Below are 19853 nucleotides of genomic sequence, written 5' to 3'. Positions count from 1 at the left end.
AAATGGAAGGAGACTTTGTCGTGCGCCTGTCCAGTGGAGAGCCTAACGCCTGCTGGGCTCACTGTTGCGTCATCACCCCGAACACCAGCCCGCTGCTGGGGTGTGCTCACGGCTCTCCCAGTGCACAGGCACCGTCGCTGTGGAAGGTTTACCTCGGTGTGTCTGTGTGGTTGCGGGGCAGCACCAGGTGGCTGGAGACCTCTGTGTGCTGCTGACAGGCATCCTGGCCTTTGGTGGGAGCAGGTGTGATTTCTCATAGGTCTCCTTGCAGCTGGTGAGCAGCCATCCTTTCCCCACCATCACCCTCAGGATAAACACTGACCAGGCCCGTGGTATTACAGTTGAGTTTGTATTTTACCAGAGCTGGAGTATTTAATAAAGGGAAATGTGGTTTTCGACTGAGCATGGAGTTGGGGGTGGCCAGGTTTTCATGGAGGCTTGGTTTTGAGTGGAGCTGCTCTCAGATGGTGGGGGTTGTTTGGGAGAACCCTGCGAGGGGACTGAACGTCCCTGCCTGCTGGGCGTTGAGGATTGTCCTGGGATAGGGGGACTTCCGTGCTCAAACGGGAACATCCTGGGCAAACTGAGAAAAATTCATTACTATGGGGCCAGGCCTGTTCAAAGGAGAGATTCAAGGAGAGTGACGACGTCACATCATGGCAGCAGGAGTTGCTTTTTTTTCTCTCCTCTTTGACGTATAAGTAACCAAACATGCAAAGCCCAGCCAAAGGAACTCCCAGGAGGCTCTCCTCACCCACTCCTGCATCCCAGGTGGGCTGGTGGGACCTCCCTAGAAGCTGCAGATCCAAGGGAGCTGGGACCTGCCCCACCGGCACCAGCTGCCCTCCTGAACCAGGTAACCTGCAGGACACAAAACCCAACACCCACAGGGGAGGGAGAATTTGCGGGGGTCAAGTCCCCCTGGAGTGAAAACTCGGCAAGCGTTCAGAAGGGGATGGAGATGAGTCCAAACAGCTCTGCTCCCCAGAGCCCACACTGAAACACGCTGGGACTGTGGCGGTGGCAGTCCTGAGTGGTAGTGACGACCCTTTCTGGCAGAAGAGGTGGCGAATGAAAATGCCGAGCCTTGTGTCTTACTGGGAAGAGAAACCCAAATCCTGTGTCACAGCGCCGCCTTCTGGAAGCAAAGGAAAGGGTTCTGATTGTCAGCATGGCTAGAATCAAGTAAACTAAGCCTTTGGCAATTAAGGTGTTTAGCAAAGCACATCTTGTCAAACACGATGAAAAGTCACAGCCAAAGGAACAGTTGAAAAATGACAATTCTCCAGCAACTGGACTTAAGGACATGGGGCATTGCAATCTGGTAAAAACAAATTCAAAAGAGCTGTTTGGAAGAAGTTCAAATGAGAGACAAGAAAACTCAGAAAGGCAATTCAAAGGAATGAAGAATAAAATACATGAACAAAAGGAGTACTTGAGCAAGCAGAATGAAATGATAAGGAACAACCCAAGCATGAGCTGAAGAAGTCAGTGAATGCGATAGAGACTGCGTGAGAAAGTGTTGGCAAGAGGGTGGATGAGATGGAAGAGAGAAGAGGTGGTGTGGAGGATCATAACTCAGAAATTATTCAGGGGGAGGAGAGGAGAGAACTAAGATTTTTAAAAAGTAAAGAAACCCTATAGCAGCCAGCAGACTTAGGAAAGCCAGTGTGAAGAAGATTGGTGACTAAATTGAATCACCCTGCATTGCACATTCGAAAGTGGCTAGAAGAGTAAACCTTAAAAGTCTTCATTATAAAAAAAAATTCTAACTATGTATGAGGGTTGATATTAACTAGATTTATTGTGGTAGTCATTTTGCAATATAGTAATTTTTTTTCAGCAGCCACTTACAAATCAACAGTACTTTGAGTAAAAAGCTGAGTTTAAAATTAGGTTCAGCTTTCGTCCCTTCTTATTCCTGGGGGTTTTGTTTCTTCAGGTTCTCTCTGCCTGGCCAATTTTTGAAAGACTTCATATCAATAGGTTTTATATTCTGTCCAATTTTTTAAAAAAGGGGTTCTCAGGAGGTGGGTTTGTCTGTAGCAGTTTTCTTTACCACTACTAAAATGTGAAAGTTCCTTAGTATGAGTTCCTCTGGAGCATGTAACATGTTTATTCCTGTATCCCACGCATTGTTCATCTGCTGAAACTGAAGACTTTCCAGATGTAGAATCTGTCCCTTGAAACTAAAATCACAAAGTCAGGTGCAATTATCACATCCTGTTTGGGATGAGAAACAAGAACCACAAACTCTTGGTGAGAATATTAGTGCTCAAGCATCGTAAAGGAGACCAGAAATCAGAAGTTCCCAGAGTTGAAATTCTCATTAGTTACTTTCAAGTACAGAGAACTCAGGAATGGCCCTGGTTTGAGGCTGCCATAATTTTGTTTAAATGAAAAAAATGTCAAACAAGAGTTTCAAACTAGAATATATGAAAATGTTGGTAGCTAATAAGTCAGGATTTCTATACAATGTTACGTGATGTATATATAAAGGAATGATGATATTTAAAAAACATTACTATAGTGTGTTGCATACAAGGGTAGGCACATCATAGCAGTTTGAGGAATTTGTTTTCTTCCCATACTTGCAGAGTTGCACACACCTGTGTGTGTGATGACTTCTGGAGAGAATGTTAAGGGTTTAAATAGTTAGGTGGTAGACAAGATCCACCCCCCCCACTCTGATACTCGAACACACTCTGGTTGTGATGGCCTCTGTCTGACCTAATTAAATGAGCTGATCAGAGTGTCATGTGGCAGCCATTATCACATATCAATCACACAGTGGTAGACTGAGGTCCCTACCAGAGTACAGAACAACTCTGCGTTTCCTGAAAGGAACTATCATATATACAGGTGGGGCAGAACTAAGTTTACAGTTGTGAGGACACGAAACAGTATATTCTTGTATGATTCTTCATTATGGAATTATTTTCTACATCAACAACGGTAAGCCTGCTTCCGCGCCCCACCTTGTATTCTACTCAGAACACGACACACAGTCTATCTCTCCTCTTTGTGTTTGGTAATATCACTGACTCTCCCCCCCCCCCATTCCCTACACAGTTGTGTTTGAATGAAAGTTGAAAAGCTGGACTCTCACAGTAGTCAGAAAACTGTAATAACTGCTTCTTGACAGTTGGCCTTCCTGTAATTTTGCAACTTGGGCTGGTTGTCTTTAAGAGTTGGTTTTTCAGTGTTTGTGTGTTCGAAACGGCTTTGAGGTTTTGTGGTTGCTGGTGGCACCCTGCGGAACTTATAACACTAGCTTCCTCGTGCTTCGCCGGTGTATGAGGCCACTCTCGTGAGTGTGTTCACAGACCATGGATGTGCCCAAGCAGCCTTGCTACTAGACAAGAATCCTGTCTGCAAGTCAGGCAGGTGGCTCGTCAGCTGCACTTCCACCTGGGCTATCTGGCTTTTCCAGGTAAGTGCAAAAGGCTTGGGGCTGGGTCACACGAGTGAAAGTTATGCATAAAGAGAGCACAGCGCGCTGGCCAGTGTAGCTCTAACTCAGAACCTCCGGGCAGGCTGCTGCCCACAGTGCCCTGGTTTGCTCGACCACCCGCCTCCAGCGCAGAAACCGTCCTCCAGCTCTCCCCACGCAGTGCGCACTCCTGCGAAGGTGACTCGCAGTCTTTGTTAGTGATTGAGTAGGGACAAAATGGTTTCAGAATCTACCAAAAGAGAAAGAACTCCGGCTGAAGGCTGAAAAGTTTACAGCAGTCTCTAGGGGGTCTGGTGTTGCATTGATGTATTGTTGCATTTATATATAAACATATACATGTTTACCTTTTAGGTGGTTTGTTTTTTTCCATTATGAAAAAATTTTAAACTCTATGACTGCAGTTTTGTCATATGCAGTTTGAAATCATTCGGGTAGCCCTTATCAACAGAAGGAAACAACCAATAGCAATCAGGGGCTTTGGAATTTCTAAAAGAAATATATTCAAAGTAGCATGTAACTGTGGTTATTGTAATTCTTTTCACTGCACTGTTACAGTGCTGCGTGACAGGAGGCACCTGTAAATAGCTTTGAAATCGTGTAAGTAACAAGAACTGCTGTTGGAACATTTGTTCAAATGAGTCTACATTAAGTTCCTTCTCTACCATCATTTACTTTTTATAAGAAATATTGCATTTCAATTAAGTGGAATGGAGCATAAGGCAAAGTTGGATAAAACAAGTCAGGAATCTGCAACACGGGTCTGAGAGTTTAGTCTGGCTTCTGTAACAGATTTGTAATATGATTTTGGGTGGGTCACTTTGTTCTCTGAATTTCAGCTTCCTACACAATCACACACTTGTTTATCTAAGAACTTACTTATTAGTACCTCAGATTCACAACTTCATATTTTCTTCTTTCTCAACCAGTCAGTATTTTAACTGATCAGTTAGGAGTAGTGAGGCCAATGAGGTGGTATGAATTCTCGCCCTCTGTTTTCTAGTAATTGACTGAGGGTTTTGGACAACAGTTTCTAACTATTCTAGGCCAGAGGTTCAGAAATTGTTTCTATAAAGGACTAGGTAATGAATAGTTTAGGGATTATAGGCCAAGATGCAACATTGAACATAGTATGCAGGTATTCACGTAACCGTTTAAAAAGGGTATAGTCGTTCTTACATCACAGACTACGAGACAAGCCAGACGGGCCTCAGGGTCGTCATTTCCCACCTCCGTCCGAGGCAATGACTTTCAACAGTGATAAAGTGGGAGATGGAGACGAGATTACGTGAACCCCATAGGAGTTCATGGATGGTATTTAGGGTAATTCACCAGTCCTCTTTATTGTATACAAAAAAATCTACGTATGTAAATATGTGTTTTTCTAATGGGAAAGAAGTGCCCACAGATTTTATCAGATTTTCAAAGTGGTTTAAAACCCAGCTAAAGTTGAGGACCGTGGGACTGGCTGATTTGTAAAGATGCCTTTCCAAATCTAAAGTTCAGTGAACCACCAAATGCTTATTGGATGTCTGCCACATGTAAGCTGCTGTGGAAAGGGCGTTAGCACGTTGTGACTAAAAACCGTGTAAAAATATTTTAAAGGATACTGGGGTACGTGAAAAACAGTGACACCCTTCTAGGTAATAAACAAGAAAAATTCTGTAACTGGTCGAACGTTTCTAGGATATTACTTTGCAGAGGGCATTCAAGTCTAGTATGAGTTGTGCCAAAATATTTATTAAATATTCTTACTGCTCCATCTTGTTTTTGATGGTAATGGTATTATTCATGACCATCATAATAATCTTAATTTAAGTAGAGTCTCTTTCCTAAAACTATGATTTCCTGAAGGGCAGGAACGATGCCTTTTTTCATCTCTTTGTTTTGAAAGAGCATTTGTCACATGCTAAGTACCCAACGTCTTTGGAATGAATGAATGAATGAATGAATGAAAAGACGAATCCACCAACTGTGAGATTATGTGCATCAGATCCTGAGGCTTAGAGCCCCAAAGGCTGTAAAACAGGAGTTGCTAAGTCCAAAGATTGCTTCTCTTTTCAACTTTGGACATAACTGTAATTTCAAAATACTTGGTCAACTAAAGATTGCAGTTCCTGGAGATTAAGTCACTTTTTTTTTGAAAAGAGTGAAATAATTCACATGGGAGAGAGAAGCATTCCCAGCTACCCGACCCCTGGGGTGGGGTGACCAGGGGGTGCAGTCTGGTTGAGGCCGAGGAGCACGCACCTCTGAGTGCCTGCTGTGCTGAACCTGGGGAGGAGGCGGCCCCAGCTGGGGCCTGAACCCTAGCGCAAGCAGGATTTTCCCTGGGCATTCCAAAAGCCAGATCTCAGAATTCAGGACACCACTCTGCTCCCTGATACAGACTTTCAGCCTGAGCTCCCATTGGCTGGGCAGCTGATGGTGTGCGTGAATGAGCACCATGCACGGTCTTTCCTCGAAGTTACGGGGGGTAGGGAATGGCCTGTGGTCCAAGCACACCTCTCTCCTCTCTCTAAGGGTAGTTTCATTTTCCGAAAGACATACGGTAGCCAGTCTGCAATAGCTAGTTTATGGTTTCTTCATGTCTCTGGGGAAATTTAAACTGTAGGACTAAAAAAGATGTAAGACATTCATCGGGAGCTTACAAAGCTGTCATATATATATATGTTATTGGTCTATCTATCTATCCCCCAAAACATCCTCATTCAAAAGAGGGCCTCCCCTCCCTGCTCCCGGCCCCCCCCCCAGAAGCTCTCGGGGAAGGAGCAGCATGCTGATCTGGTTGGGATGCCCTCACAGAGTGCACTGTCCCTCCTCACTAACACCACTTGTTCAAACCTTCCGTCACCCCCCACTGAAATGGCACCCCTGAAACAGTAACTCCTCCTTCCCCCAGCCCCTGGTAACCAGCGTTCTACTTTCTGTCTTTTTGACTTTTGACTATTTTAGGTCCTTCATATACATGGAATCGTACTGTCTGCTCTTTCGTGTGAAGGCAAATTCTTGCTTTTGTTCTCAGTCACAAAAAATACACGGCCCATCTGTTCTGGTCTCTAGCTCCCTGTGGTTTGGAGATGTCGGGGTCTAGGCCAAGAACACCTGACTGCACACACCTTTCATGAATGTCCCCCACTATTCAGCGACCTGTTTTCCCTCCATAATTGAATGAGGGCATTTCCTCTTGCCCTGACTGTGCCCCACACATTGTCTTCTCTGGAGTGCTCTGACCTGTGCCTAGAATGCTGCCACCTCATGTTTCTCCATGGGACACCTGGTTGTCGGGCCCAACGAAGTGACCATGGAGTCTTAGGTCTTCACTGACACCGACAGGTGGGATCCTTCTCCTCACTCTGCGTCACCTGGTGTGCTGGAAAACTGCCCAGTCTCCCCCCCGCCATGTGTGCCTCTGTGTGTCCTCTCAGAGAACACTGGGCTTCAGACACTTCTGGTGGCCCAGTGTGTGCGGGTTCCTTCCGCCCCCACATCAGGGGATGTCCTACAATGGAACTCAGTTCTGATGCTATTTACCTGGAGACAGTGTCAGATCCCGCAGGTTAAGGACTCAGTCCCACGAGACTATGCACCAGCAAGTAACGTGTCCTCGGGTGACCCACAACTTCTGTCTGATCTGTCCACAAGTTGACTGTCCCCTGAAATTTGATTAATTTGCAAGACTGGCACACAGAAGTCAGGGAAACGCTTACTTACATTTGTAGTTCATTAAAGGGTGTGATGTAGGAGACAGAGGACCGCACTGATGAAGAGATGCTAGGGCAGGGTCTCGGAGGGTCCTCGGTGCAGGAAATGGTCCCCGTGGAGCTGGGGTGCATCACCCTACCAGTGTGGATGTGTTTGCCACCCTGGAAGCTCTTTGAACCTCCTACTCTTGGCATGTTATGGAGGCTCCGTCACATAGGCATGTTCTGTTACCGACTCCATTGCCAGCCCCTCTTCCCTCTCTGGAGAATAGGCCGGGGGGCAGGGCTGAAAAATGCCAGGCATGGCTTGGTCTTTCCGGTGACCAGCCCCAGCCAGGAGCCATTCAGGAGCTCACCCAGAGTCCCTCATGAGTACAGAAGATGCTCCTAGGGCTCTGTCACTTAGGAAGTGACACGGATTTTAGGAGGGACTGGACGCAGAGAACGATGTTCATGTAACCTTGCCCCTTCACGGTGGGTGAACTCACACGGTTCACCGTGCGGTGCCTGCGATTGGTGCTTTAACGCAGCCGTATCCTCTCCCTCGGTTGTCATTTCTGCAGAGCCGTGACCGTGCCTAGCCCAGGCTTTACTCTCTGCGAGGGAGCAACCTACAGAAGCTTTAGCTGGGATTTTAATGTGGTATGCAAAAGTTAAACAGCAGTTGCCATATTTATTGATTCATAGTCGCTCTCTGTTGCCTCCCTTCCGCCCTCCCTCCCCCCTCACTCCATGTATAGTTTATGTACAATCTATCCTATGAACATCTGTACCGAGAGCAAAATTGTTAATTGACCTACTTTTGATCTCTTCCTGTGAAGCAAATTTGGCATGAAACATGTCAGTTTCTCTTACTTGTAAAGATCATTATACCTATTTCACTTTCTATATATATATATAGAGAGAAAAATATTCAAAGATGTGTATAACCTTTGCTTTCCATGAGGCTGTAACGTAGTTGGAGAGACATGGTTTATTTATGCAAAACAAATGCAAAGCTCTTGAGTCATCATTTGCTCTTGGAAGAGACATTTACAGAAAGAGTGCTTGGAAAATCTGTATTAGACTGCTTAGAAGGGAAAAAATGTTGGTTAAAACTCTTTCACTGAGTGGATAGGTAGCACGTTTTCTAAAACATCACTATTAAGATTTACGAGAAAAAAATTAAAGCATTTTATCAAGAATGGCAGTTGCTCCGCAGAACAACATGGGAATTGGATTAGGTTTGAGGCTGTTTTTCCTTTATGTGCAAATGGTGAGCTTGGGGCTTCAGGTCACCTGGATCCTCTTGCAGATCAGGAGAGCGAGCCAGCAGCCTGAGTTCTCCCCAGCAGCCTCTGTGCTCAGGCGCGAGCCGAGTGGCGTGGACTCCGAGTGCTGCAGGGAGGTCAGAAGCTGCGTCAGCCGAGACTGCGTGTGGATGGAATCTGGAGGAAGGCTGGGCTTCTGACCCTCAGTTGCGTTCAGGCACTGGCTCTCACGGTGGGTCTGCGTGGGACTCACTCGAGCTCCCTGCTGAGCACACTGATGTCAGGGTCTCCCCATGGACTCTGACCCAGGGGTCTGAGGTGGGGCTCAGTGGTCTGGACCCATCTCCCTGGGTGGCTCGGAGGGTGTGTGGCTAGGTGGCCAGTTTTTTCTCACGCCATATTCCCAACCCGTGTTTTACATACAAAAAGCAGGTGCGTGGCTAACAGCTGCTGCGCAGGCTGCGGTCTAGGCGAAGGGGCAGGAAAGTGGTACCAGGGACGTTCAGACAATGGGCGCACCCTGGTCCCCGTGCCCTGCACCGTGCAACATGCAGAGAGAGGCTGTCTCGGGGAGACACGGGTCTGATTCTCCAGTAGCTAGACTTTCTGTGTAAAAAAATGGCAGTTCCCTCAGCTGCTGGATACTTTTAAATAACAAACACATCCGTCACACCTAGACCTCGGTCAGCTCTAACAACCTCAGCTTCTGGTGCTGAGAATTGTGGCGATCAAAGAAGTAAGCTGTGAAGTATGCCCAGGACACAGTAGTAGTCAGTAATTAGTGTCCTTCCTCTCGCCTCCCACTGTTGCATGCTTTGGGTTTTTATAATACCCACAAGTAAAGCAAACCAAAACCATTCCCACACTACTGTCCCATCTGTCAGTGACTTCGAGCCAGAGACCACAGGGATGCCTGTCGGTGCATACCTGGGGTTTACCTCTCATTGCAGGCAGGGAGAGTCCCTGGTGTGGGGGCCATGGGCCACCTCACAAGATGGTGTGAATCAGTTGCTGATGTTTGGGCTTTGGAGGGGAGATTTAGAAGGAGGCCTGTGGAAGGGGGTAGAACCCGTACTAGACGCTATCAGAAGCAGACAGAATGTTATGTTTCAGTGAGGAGATAGCAGTCCACCTGAACCAAGAAAAGGGCTGTTCAGTATTTCCTGGGTGGCCCAGGGGCCTTGCTCTCATCTGAGCTTAGACAAGATGACAACAGAGGCCTTGTTTTGTCCCACTTTGTCCGAGTGACGGCCCCTGAGCTGTGCCCTTTTCCTCTTCCTCACCTCTGGAATGAAACAGAGAGCAGGGGAAAGTGGCCTTAATCTAAATGGAGAGATGGAACGTTGGTTGAGCACTTGCTACAGCCGACATCATGCTGGGCTTTAATCGTCCACGGGTCCCACATGGACGTTATCTGCATACGGGGGATGGGGAGCCGGGTCTGCTTGCCTTCTGACTTACCAGGAAAGAGGATGTCATGAGGATCGACTCAGCTGCAGAGTGTATTTTGTTACAGTTGGAGTTTTTGAGAAACTAGGGTTGGGGTGAGTGTGGAAACTGTTGAGTTCCATAGCTTGGGAAGGGCATCGCCCGTGCAGCCTGTCACCCTGTGTCAGTCTGTCTCCGTTGGTGACTTGAGGGTAGAAAGACAGGGTGATGTTGGACTCTGAGCCTCTCCAACCACGTGCTGTGCTACTGCTCCCGGTTAAAAGTTAGACTCTCCCGTTTTCCTAATGTGCAGGAAAAAGTACAGGTATGTAAGAGTAACTGGTACCTGTGTGCTGTAGGCTTTTATTTGTGAAATCGAATGTCACACAAGGGTACTTTTCATGCAAAGGAAAACATTCATTTATTCTACATGTTTCTATGGGTAGAGCCCGCCAGGAAGTTTTCTCTCTCTGAGAAGAGTCCAGCCCATGTTCTCCCCTCCCACAAAGCTTAGGTTAGGACATCCGCCCCGTGGACCTTGCGAGCCACAGAACCGTGGCTTTGTGGTGGCACGCTGCTCCCGTGAACATACCCTGGGGAGCTCCGTTTGCACATGAAAGGGCAGCCTCTCCTGATTCATCCACGATTCCGAGAGCGACAACAGGCCTCCCTCGGCTCCTGATGCAACGGAGGGTGTGGAGGGGCCTTTTCCCTGAGCCCCTTCCTTCTCCAGCCCGGGACTGTATACTGCTTTGGGGCGTGAGAGTGTGATAAATGCAACCAGGCACAGTCAGAAGATGTGCGACTGGGTGGTCCCCGGAGGCGTGGAGGGGAGACGTGTGATGGGCACTGTCATATCGGGGCTCAACTCTGCCACCGTTTTATGAGCCCCCTGCACCTGGGGTTGGCAGACTTGGAAAACAAAAACACATTTCAGGTAAGTAATGACTAGTGTTTTCAGCATAAGTATGTCCCAAATGTTAAAGGGATACTCGGGTATATTAAAAGCTGTTCCACGTTGACCTGGATTTCAGATTTTAACTAGGCATCCTACATTCCACACAACTGCACACGTAACTCCGAGTTCGGTTTTCCCATGGCGACTTTTTTTCTGGCTTTTCTGACTTGACAGAATCGGATTCACTTTGCTGCTAGGCCTCATGGGAGCCCAGGTTACTTTGAACCTGGAGGTCACGATGCTCGCAGCAGAGAGCTGTCCACAAAGATGACAGGCAGAGGATGCACAGGGACTCCCTGCCTTAGGGGCACGGAGAGGCGGCCGCTCCCGAACAGTTCCCTTCCTCCCTGCGACTCCTTGACTCCTTCCCCCGACCTTTCTGGGGAGAACTAGGTGCCTCTTCCTTTTTCCTCACAGTGGACTCTACCTATTTCTACTACAGCATTTATTTTACTCACATAAGGCCTGCTTTGTAATAATGATGATGAGAACATATCAGTTCCTTCCTCCCTCCCTCCATTCCTCCATCTCTCCCTTGCTTTCTTTCCTTTTGAATCAGTTGGGCTTGTTTTTTCCCCTTCATTTAATTTTCCCCCACTTTCCTACTTTGGGATATATACATTTTATTTTATTTTATTCTTTTAGTGCTTTCGAAGAAGTGTGAACTTTCACATTTATTTAAGAACTCTGAAGTTAAGCAATATCTTACTTTCTTCCCAAATAATACACAGATCTTAGGACACATTGACAGGGAACCCCCTACCTAATTATATGCTGTTGTTGCCTAGTATGTGAGTGTTGTCCTGTAGTCTAGCCAAATAAATTAGATATTAGTGTTATATTGCTTTATGCAAAATCTGTTTAGCTTTACTCATATATTTACAGTGTCATTGATTAACAGTTTTTTCTTCGTTACTTAGACATTCCTTCTTGTATAACATTACTTTTTCTTTAAATGTTTCTTCTACATGCTTTTTAGTAAGGAATAATCGGTGTAACTCCTCTCAGTTTTTGTGTGTACAAAACGTCTTTAATGTGCCTGCACTCCTGAAAGATCATTTGGCCGTGTGCACTTTGTAGGATGGTAGTTGTTTTTTACTCATTGTTTTAAAGATAATACCCTGGCCTCCACTGCCACTTTCAGAGGCCACCTGTCTGTATGAGAGTGTTTCTTTTTCACTGATGTGTCTTCTCTAATGAGACACCTTTAACATCAACGTCTCTTTTTTCCTTAGTTTTTGGCAGTTTCACTGTTTTAAGTCTAGGTGTGTATTTCTTTTTCTTTATCCTGCTTAAAATTTTTGGACCTCACCTAATCCCATGATTGGAGTTTTCATCAATGCTGGAAAATCCTCAGCCATTAACTCTCAGAAAATTGTCTTTACTTTGCTCTTTCTATCGTGTATTCTGGAACAAATTGAACTTCCCTGTCACTTTTATGATTTCCAGTTTCTTTTTTCTTATACTCACCTGAGGACATTTTTCACTGCTTTGAGAGAGAGAGAAAGAGAGAGAGAGGGAGATCAGAGATCATTGATGAGAGGAGAAATATTGATTGGTTGTCTTCTCACATGCGCCCTGACTGGCAATCGTACCCAAAACCTGGGTACATTCAATTCCTGACTGGAATTGAACCCACTACCTTTCACTTGGAGGGATGACACCCAACCAACTCGGTCACACTGGCTAGGGCTGAATCACTTCCTTTGAACATATTCTTTTATTTCTTTAGATAATTCCATTTGCCTTGGCACTTTGCTTCTCCGGGTCCCCAGAAACTCTGGGCCATTTTGAAAATTACTTGTGCTGATATGTGGGGAACACACTGAGGGAAGGGACAGTGAATTCTCTGACTCGAGAAACCTGACCTGAAATGACTGTGAGGTGAGGAGCTGACCAATTCAAAACCTGAGGTTGGGGATTCAGTTTGAGACTGAGGCAGTGATTATCCTGCTTAAGTGCCCATTGGAAATATATGGAGAGCATCACAAAGTATGAAATCCTAGGCCCCTTCCCAGAGGTGGGAGCCATGCATTGTTTTTTGAGAGCTTCCCAGGCGATTTGACTGTACAGCTGGCGCAGGTGCATCAAGTATAGAATCTTGAAGACGCCTGAAACCGCTCAGTTGTTGCAAATGGGGAGGGGTTTGTTGAGCGCAGGAGAGCGGAGGCTGTGGCACCACTGGGAGGGCAACGGAGGGAGCTGCCGCTTTTCCTTTCATCCTTTGGAAATCAGGAAGGACAGGGATGGCAGGAAGCCAGCCCTGAAGACTGCAGCCACTTCAGCTCCCAGGAGGGTGATGCAGAGGAAGGCTGAGACCCTCCTGCAGGTTGGTGTACTGCAGGCTATTGACACAGGGAAAGTAACAGGGACACCTGTCTCACTCGGGGCAGCTGCCACTAAACTCTGTGGCCAGGGGGTCTAGAGGATGCAGACAAAGGGGAAATTGGTCCAAAGCTGTCAAAAGATGAAGACTCACTGGTTTGGAATCAGTGAACTTGCAGACTTCAGAGCTCAGAGGGGCTCGGCCTTTCAGTATCTCTGAACAGCAGCGCATTGTAAAGCTGCTCATCTGGAGCCCAGAAGCAGGCCTGGGATTGACTCTCCCAGGGGAGGGCACTTTCTCAGTCCCCCAGTGCTCTGGCAGCACCAAGAAGTGAAAATGTCCTTTCCTCCCTCTGTGGTGCCTTTTCCGTATCTGGCAGTGCTGAAGAACTCACAAATAAAGGGCAAAAAGAATCAGTGAGAAGACTCTTAGACAAATTAGAGGCTGTGCTTTGCAAGGACCATACTAACTCTGACTCCAGCATTCCAGAGGGCAGGTTGGAGGGTGGACGGTACCTTGAGAATGTGCCTGTAAATGTGGAAAATGAGTCTCCTACCAGAGCTCATGTCTTTGTTCTTCATGCCATTGCTTCTTTATAAGCAAGTGACAGTGTGAAGTTTGTAGGGTTTTTTTTTTTCCACAGGAGTCTTGATTGACCACAGGCCTTGCAGAGAGAGTGGGCATGGGCGAAGAGAAATAAGAAAACCCCCTTCTCAGATTGGGGGCTCTTCTCCTGGCCCCTCTTGCTGAAAGTGACCAGACACCTGGTGTTTTTGCTACTTCTTGGTCACTACCATGGCCTCTTCCTCTTCCCCTTTTTCTCTTGTGCTTCCCCCAACCTTCTTTTCCTCTTTCTTTACTTTCTTCCTGTTAAAGGGGTTGGTAGTAGAACCAGGCTGAGATGCGGTCAGATCTGTGTGGGGTTTCTCGGGGCGGGGTAACCTCAGCCCCTAGGCCCAGGGGTGGGGGGTAGGGTGGAGATATCACCCTGGTGCAGACAGCCACACCCCAGACCTCCCTGACTTCCTCCTGTTACGGTGATATTGAATGTTTACTGCTCCACAGAGGGTCACGTGATAAGCATCCATTGTGTTCTGGGTTTTCCTGATTATAACATGTTTAATGACTTTAGATGCAGCATTATGGTTTAAGAAGGACATTGGCAAACAAGAGTGTCCAGAGTCTGACCAGATGAGGAAAGTCATATTATTTACTTATTTTTACAGAGGGGGGAGGAAAGGAGAAAGGGAGAAAAACACCAATGTGTGGTTGCCTCTTGTGTGCCCCCTACTGGGGACCCGGCCACAACCCAGGCATCTGCCCTGACTGGGAATCGAACCGGTGACCCTTTGGTTTGTAGGCCAGTACTCAATTCACTGAACCACACCAGCCAGGGTGGAAGTTGTATCATCTTTATCACTCCACCAATTATGAACATCTATGGAGTGCAGTCTCTGCCAAGACCCAGGACGTGTTTTCTGTAGACGATCTGCCTGTGGGTAAAATACTTAGTGCAACAGTGTTATGAAATGTGTAACATTATAATCACCCAATTACAGAGGAGAAAAGGAAGCAGGGAGGCAGTAGTTAAGTGACTTGCCCGAGGAGGCCCAGCTACTAAATGATAAAGGTGGGACTCCTGTAGGAGCCAAGCCCTTACACTCCGCTGGAGACCGTAGTTACAAGAAAAGGTGGCAGGGCACAGATGTTGAGAGGAAGGAGAGCAGAGAGGAGTATTCAGCTGATGAAGAGACGTTACTTAGGAAAAACACTTACATTGTTAAGCTCCTAACACCAGAACTATAACTATGGTAGGATTATCTAGGGAGGCAGATTTCTGTACAACATAATAAAGAACTTGCCAGCAATGATTTTTGTCTAACAGTACCAGAGACTGCCTTGCAGAACAAGAGTATAAATTCTGCGTATGGTGCTGGAAGTGTCTAGATACAGGAAGTGTCTAGATACAAAATAAATTTCCTAAACTGAAAAGAACACTGGAGTATGTACGACTTCTTAGATAATATGTGATCTCGACGATGTTTGGATCATCTGTACATTAGCTCATCTAGAGCACCTCAGCTGCCCAGCAGATTTAAGGAGATCAGTTTATAAGTAACCACACAGAGGCAAGATGAGGAGAGATGGGTGGCACCCAGGCATAAAACTGAGTTAGTCATGGAACTGAGCTCCGAGTCTAATCTCTGATTCGGTCAGCATTCCTTCCACACTGTCTCCTGACAAAGTACTTGGCAAAACTCCTGGCTCCACACCGCCGTGTCCCAGCGAAGCAGACAGCTGGTGTTGCTGCCTCCCGGGTTGAATGTGGGCACAGACAGGGCAGTCACAAAGGGAGGGCTGCTTGCAAGGAGGAGTGAAGACTGAAGCAGACCTTGAAGAGGACCCGGGAAAAGAACAATGATGGGATGTCTGAGAGAAAGGCAGCGCTTGTGGGCAAGGCCCCTGGCCTCCTGGGACAAGGCAGGGAGGCCACTTCAGGAAACTGGTGGGCGGGGACAGGGAGACTTACTGAGGGTACTGAGCCGCTGCAGGCAGGGTCCTGTCCTCGTGTAACCATTGGTATCACGGAGCTAGAGCAGCAACGAGATGTCACAGCCAAAATGCCTGCGTAAAGCATCTGGCGGCATAAGTAATAACTAATAATGGCTGCCGCTTCTGCAGCGCATCATAGATGGCGGTGCCTGTTCAGGCATGGCGTCCCATCCAACACGTCACCTGCGCAGGAGCCGGCGAACTTAAAGGCTCATGAAGGTTTGTACATATGTAGTGTCTCCTTTATTTTCCAAATGGCCTGAAGACAGAGGCGTTGGAGACTGTAGTTTGGCTGAGCCAAGGAGAGCTGTGTGCAGGTGCACAAGCCATAGCGCCAGTCTGGGTGCAGCTACAGCGCTTGCTTGGTCACTGACGGCACTGTGGTCAGGCAGCGAACCAACCCTCACTGACGTCACTGTGGTCAGGCAGCGAACCAACCCGGGGCCATTGTGCGTGGTGGAGGGAAATATTAGAAGAACTAAGAGCTTAAAAATACTTTTATGACTACAAAGACAGCATTCTTGTTACGGTAGAAAATTGGGAAAACATGGAAAAAGTGTACAGATAGAAAGAAAATTCAGGGTCCAGCTGCCCAAAGCAACCCTTCTTAGATATTTGATACAGTTGCTTTCAATAACTACATGTATTCATATTTATGGTAGAGACTGTAGTGTGGAAACAGTCTCCTCTAGCACAGGGATTTTCTATTTTATTTACCACTTCTTTCTAAGCATTATTTTGGTGGCGTAGTAGGTCATGTGGCTGTGGCATAACTTACCGCCGGCAACTCTCGGTGCATCTAGTGTGTGTATTTTGTACACACGCGGGCGTTGCTCTTAGCGATTCCTAGAAGAGAAGCTGCTGCCCTGGAGAGTGTAGCTGCCGTCTGCAGACTCGCTGTGCATTGCTCAGTCGTTGCTCAGGGTGCTAGAAGCGCGGTGCCACATGCAACTCTGATGAGCCATGTCACCTCCTCTTTGCCAGCACTGAAGACTGTCACAAATAGTCTACGTCCCTCATTTTAAAGAGGAAAAGATCTTATTGTTATTTTAATTTCCACTGATCTGACAACCTTTGATGTTAAGGTCACCTTCCCTTGTGAACGCAACTCACTGCAGGCCCAGATGAAAGAGGCATCTCTGAAGGGCAGTCTTGGGCTCTGTGTTCCCTGCCAAGGGTAAAGGTCAGACAATCCCAGAGTGAAGATCGGGGTTCTCCGTGGGCCTGGTAAGCACTGAAGGGCTGGGGAGGCGTGGGCAGGGGATGCAGGAGCTGCAGCACCATCGCAGGGACTCAGGTGTGTCTGCTGTTTGTTACCTGGGCCCTCGTCTTCCACGAGGAGGATCTGTTATTGCGTGAACAGTCTTTGAACGCCTGTTGCGTGCTCAGCACCTGGCACTCAGTGTTCCCTCAGCTTTGGTTCCGCTGCGTGGACTCTCTGTCCCCAAAGCCTGAGCACAGGGACGAGCATGCTGGTGAGGTAGAGGGCGCTCCACTGGCAGCATTGCCTTTGGAAGCATTAAATGCAATTGTGTATGGAAAGATGTCTTTCACCATCGCTTGTCTTTTTTTGGGGGGGGGGGGAAATATGTCCCACCTTTATTCTTTTCATATTACCAATGAAAAGTGCCATGATGGAAAATTTGAACTGCACAGCACGCCGGGGAGCAAGGAGTTGCCCTCTCTCGGTTACCCTGCTACACCCAGCTGCAGTGACTCGCCTCGTGGCCTCTCTGGTTTGATTTATCCCACCTCCTCCAAACCCCCAGAATTGAATCATTCTGAATAAAACTCCGGATGTAACATCATTTTATCCACACATATTTTGACATGTATCTCTCAAAGAGAAGGAGCCTTAAAAAACATAACTATAATACTATTTTCTTAGTATTCTTTATTATTACCAAATTGCCACTTAGTGCTCACATTTTTGATTGCCTCGTCATTTTTTTCCAGTTGGTTTCTTGAGTGGGGTTCCAAGCAAAGCCTAAACAGTATTTTTGTTGATTTGTTTATTACATCTTTTAAAATCTTGAAATGTCTCCCCTCCCTCACTGGTGTTTCTCTGACGGGCAGCTCTGGCTTCTTTCATTGGGTGTTGTGTATGCAATTCACAGTGTGGGTGCCAGGGATGCTTGCCGTCACCGTGGTGACCAGCAGCTCTTGCCAGAGTGAGGAAGTAGGAGGGAGGTGGTTTTGTTCTGCCTGCACCCTATTAGTGTGCTATCATCTGCACCAGACTCTTTCCTTACGGATACAACAGGGTATGTGTTTCTTTCTGAGTTTCAGAAGTCCATACCTGCTTAGTCAAATATTCAGTGGGTTCATTATAACTAACGGTGCCTCGTTTCTTCAGGGTGAGAGTGAGCATGGATCCTCATGGGGCCTGGCTCTCGAAATCTTCCCTTCTACCCTGCGACACCCACGCATCAGAATGAGGGGGAAAATGCACAGGGAGAGACTAAAATGATTTGGAGTTACGTAACAGAATGGTAGCGCTTCAGGGCTCCACTGAGGTTTCCCATGTTGAGCTCTTCATTTTGTGGACAGGGACAGAGAGGTGACGTGCTCAAGGTCACCTAAATCACTAATTCTCTGATGTCCACGTGGCCTCTCAACATCTAGAGAACTCGTTAAAACACTGCTGCGCCTCACCCCTGAGACTCTGATGCCATCGATCTGGGTGGCGCCCCAGGTGGTGTTGATGCCCTCAGTGGGCTGACTGACCTTGAGAGGCGATGGGCCAGACACTTCCTGATAAACAACTGAGATGAGCATCTTCCGGCCATAGCCCTTGTGAAGCTCAGAGGAACTCACTTGGAGCTGCCTGGGAGCCGGTGCTGGGGAGAGCAAAGTTGTGGGGTGCAGGCAGGTTCCCTGCCTCACGTGACTGAGGCAGAAGACTGGCTACCTCCCCAAATCTCTATGGTGTCTTCTAACTTTTCTAAAAATTAATTCCTCTAAGTTAATTCCTCCTTTTAAAAATCAGGCCTAAAAAATAAAATCCTACCTCTGTTGATACACTTAAGCCGCTGGTCTCAATTTAAGCCTGTTGCAAACGCCACCAGGAAACCTGATGTGGGTCTCTGAACAGCAGGTAATTCCTCTGAAGTCCCACTGCTTCTCCCCCTTTAGCCCTAAATCCTTCTTACAGGGCGAGATTAGATCTGGAACACGGGGTGTTCTAGCAGATAGGTATTTGGAGAGGCAAATTTTCAGCCCCAGAGAAAAGAGGCAAATCCTAGCCCTGTTTTACCTGAGTACCAGCCCCAAGGATGCACTAAACGCAGCCACAGTGTCAGAGCTTAGAAACCTCAGACCCCTGTGTACAGTAAGAATAGAGGACAGATACCCGAACAGGCAGGTAATGCCTTCACTCCCTGACAACTCAGGAACCTCGGTCCAAGAGCCACCCGCAGGACAGCAAAGTAGAGCGAGGATACCCAACCCAGTTGGGCGTGGCCTGTTAGGAACTGAACGGCAGGAGGTGAGTGGCGGGCGGGGGAGCAAAGCTTCATCTGTAGGGTTTTCTGCAGTGGCTGCAACCAAACAGATTACAGAGAGGACCAGCCATAAGCGACACACTTCAGGCATCGCTGGCTCCCACCAGCCCCGGATGGGACCATCTAGTTGCGGGAAAACAAGCTCGGGGTTCTCATTGCTATGCAGTATGGTAAGCTGTATAACTGCCTCATTATACACTACAGTGTAGTAATAGCAGAAATAAAGTGCACAACAAATGTAATGCGTTGGAATCATCCCAAAGCCACCGATGGCCCCTCCCCACCCTGGTCTGTGGAAAAGTCGTCTTCCACAAAACCGGTCCCTGGTGCCAAAAAAGTGGGGGACTGCTGATCTAGAGGCTTTCCAAGTCTGCCCTGAGATGGATGTTCTTCATCCCCTGTCTCTTACTTGTTAAGCAGTAAAATCTGAATATCCAAAGGGCAGGTCCCAGGGAGACAGAGCCTGTCCCAGAGAGAAGTCTCAAAGAAAGGAGGGGCAAGGGTATTACTGACAGACAAAGGCACCGGCTGGTCTTTGGGACACAAGGAAGGAGTGATTGAGTCCCCACTTCTGGTCCTTTGAACATAGTGACTTGCTCACCTCCACATCCCCAGGGCTCACCCTGTAGGCACACAGTGAAGGGAGGGGACCCCAGTGTTCCTGCTGGCAGTTCGGGGAC

General features: G+C 47.4%; 1 protein-coding gene across 2 annotated transcripts in view; it reads left to right on the top strand.

Moving 5' to 3' along the window:
• The window catches only part of GPR141 (G protein-coupled receptor 141), a 96819-nt gene that overhangs the window by 62969 nt on the left and 13997 nt on the right, over nucleotides 1-19853 (top strand). Inside the window, exon 1 of one of the 2 annotated variants that reach the window (XM_037041131.1) lies at nucleotides 3307-3433. The exons of the other annotated variant lie outside the window; for it this stretch is intronic. The gene's annotated coding sequence lies outside the window, so the exon portion shown is untranslated. Of the gene's footprint in view, nucleotides 1-3306; nucleotides 3434-19853 lie in introns of those variants that run through there. 2 annotated transcript variants of the gene reach the window in all.

The sequence above is a fragment of the Sturnira hondurensis genome, unplaced genomic scaffold (assembly GCF_014824575.4).
Source record: "Sturnira hondurensis isolate 20B ecotype Veracruz unplaced genomic scaffold, ASM1482457v3 Scaffold0002840, whole genome shotgun sequence".
NCBI classification, from domain to species: Eukaryota; Metazoa; Chordata; class Mammalia; order Chiroptera; family Phyllostomidae; genus Sturnira; species Sturnira hondurensis.
This window is presented reverse-complemented; position numbering and strand designations above follow the sequence as displayed.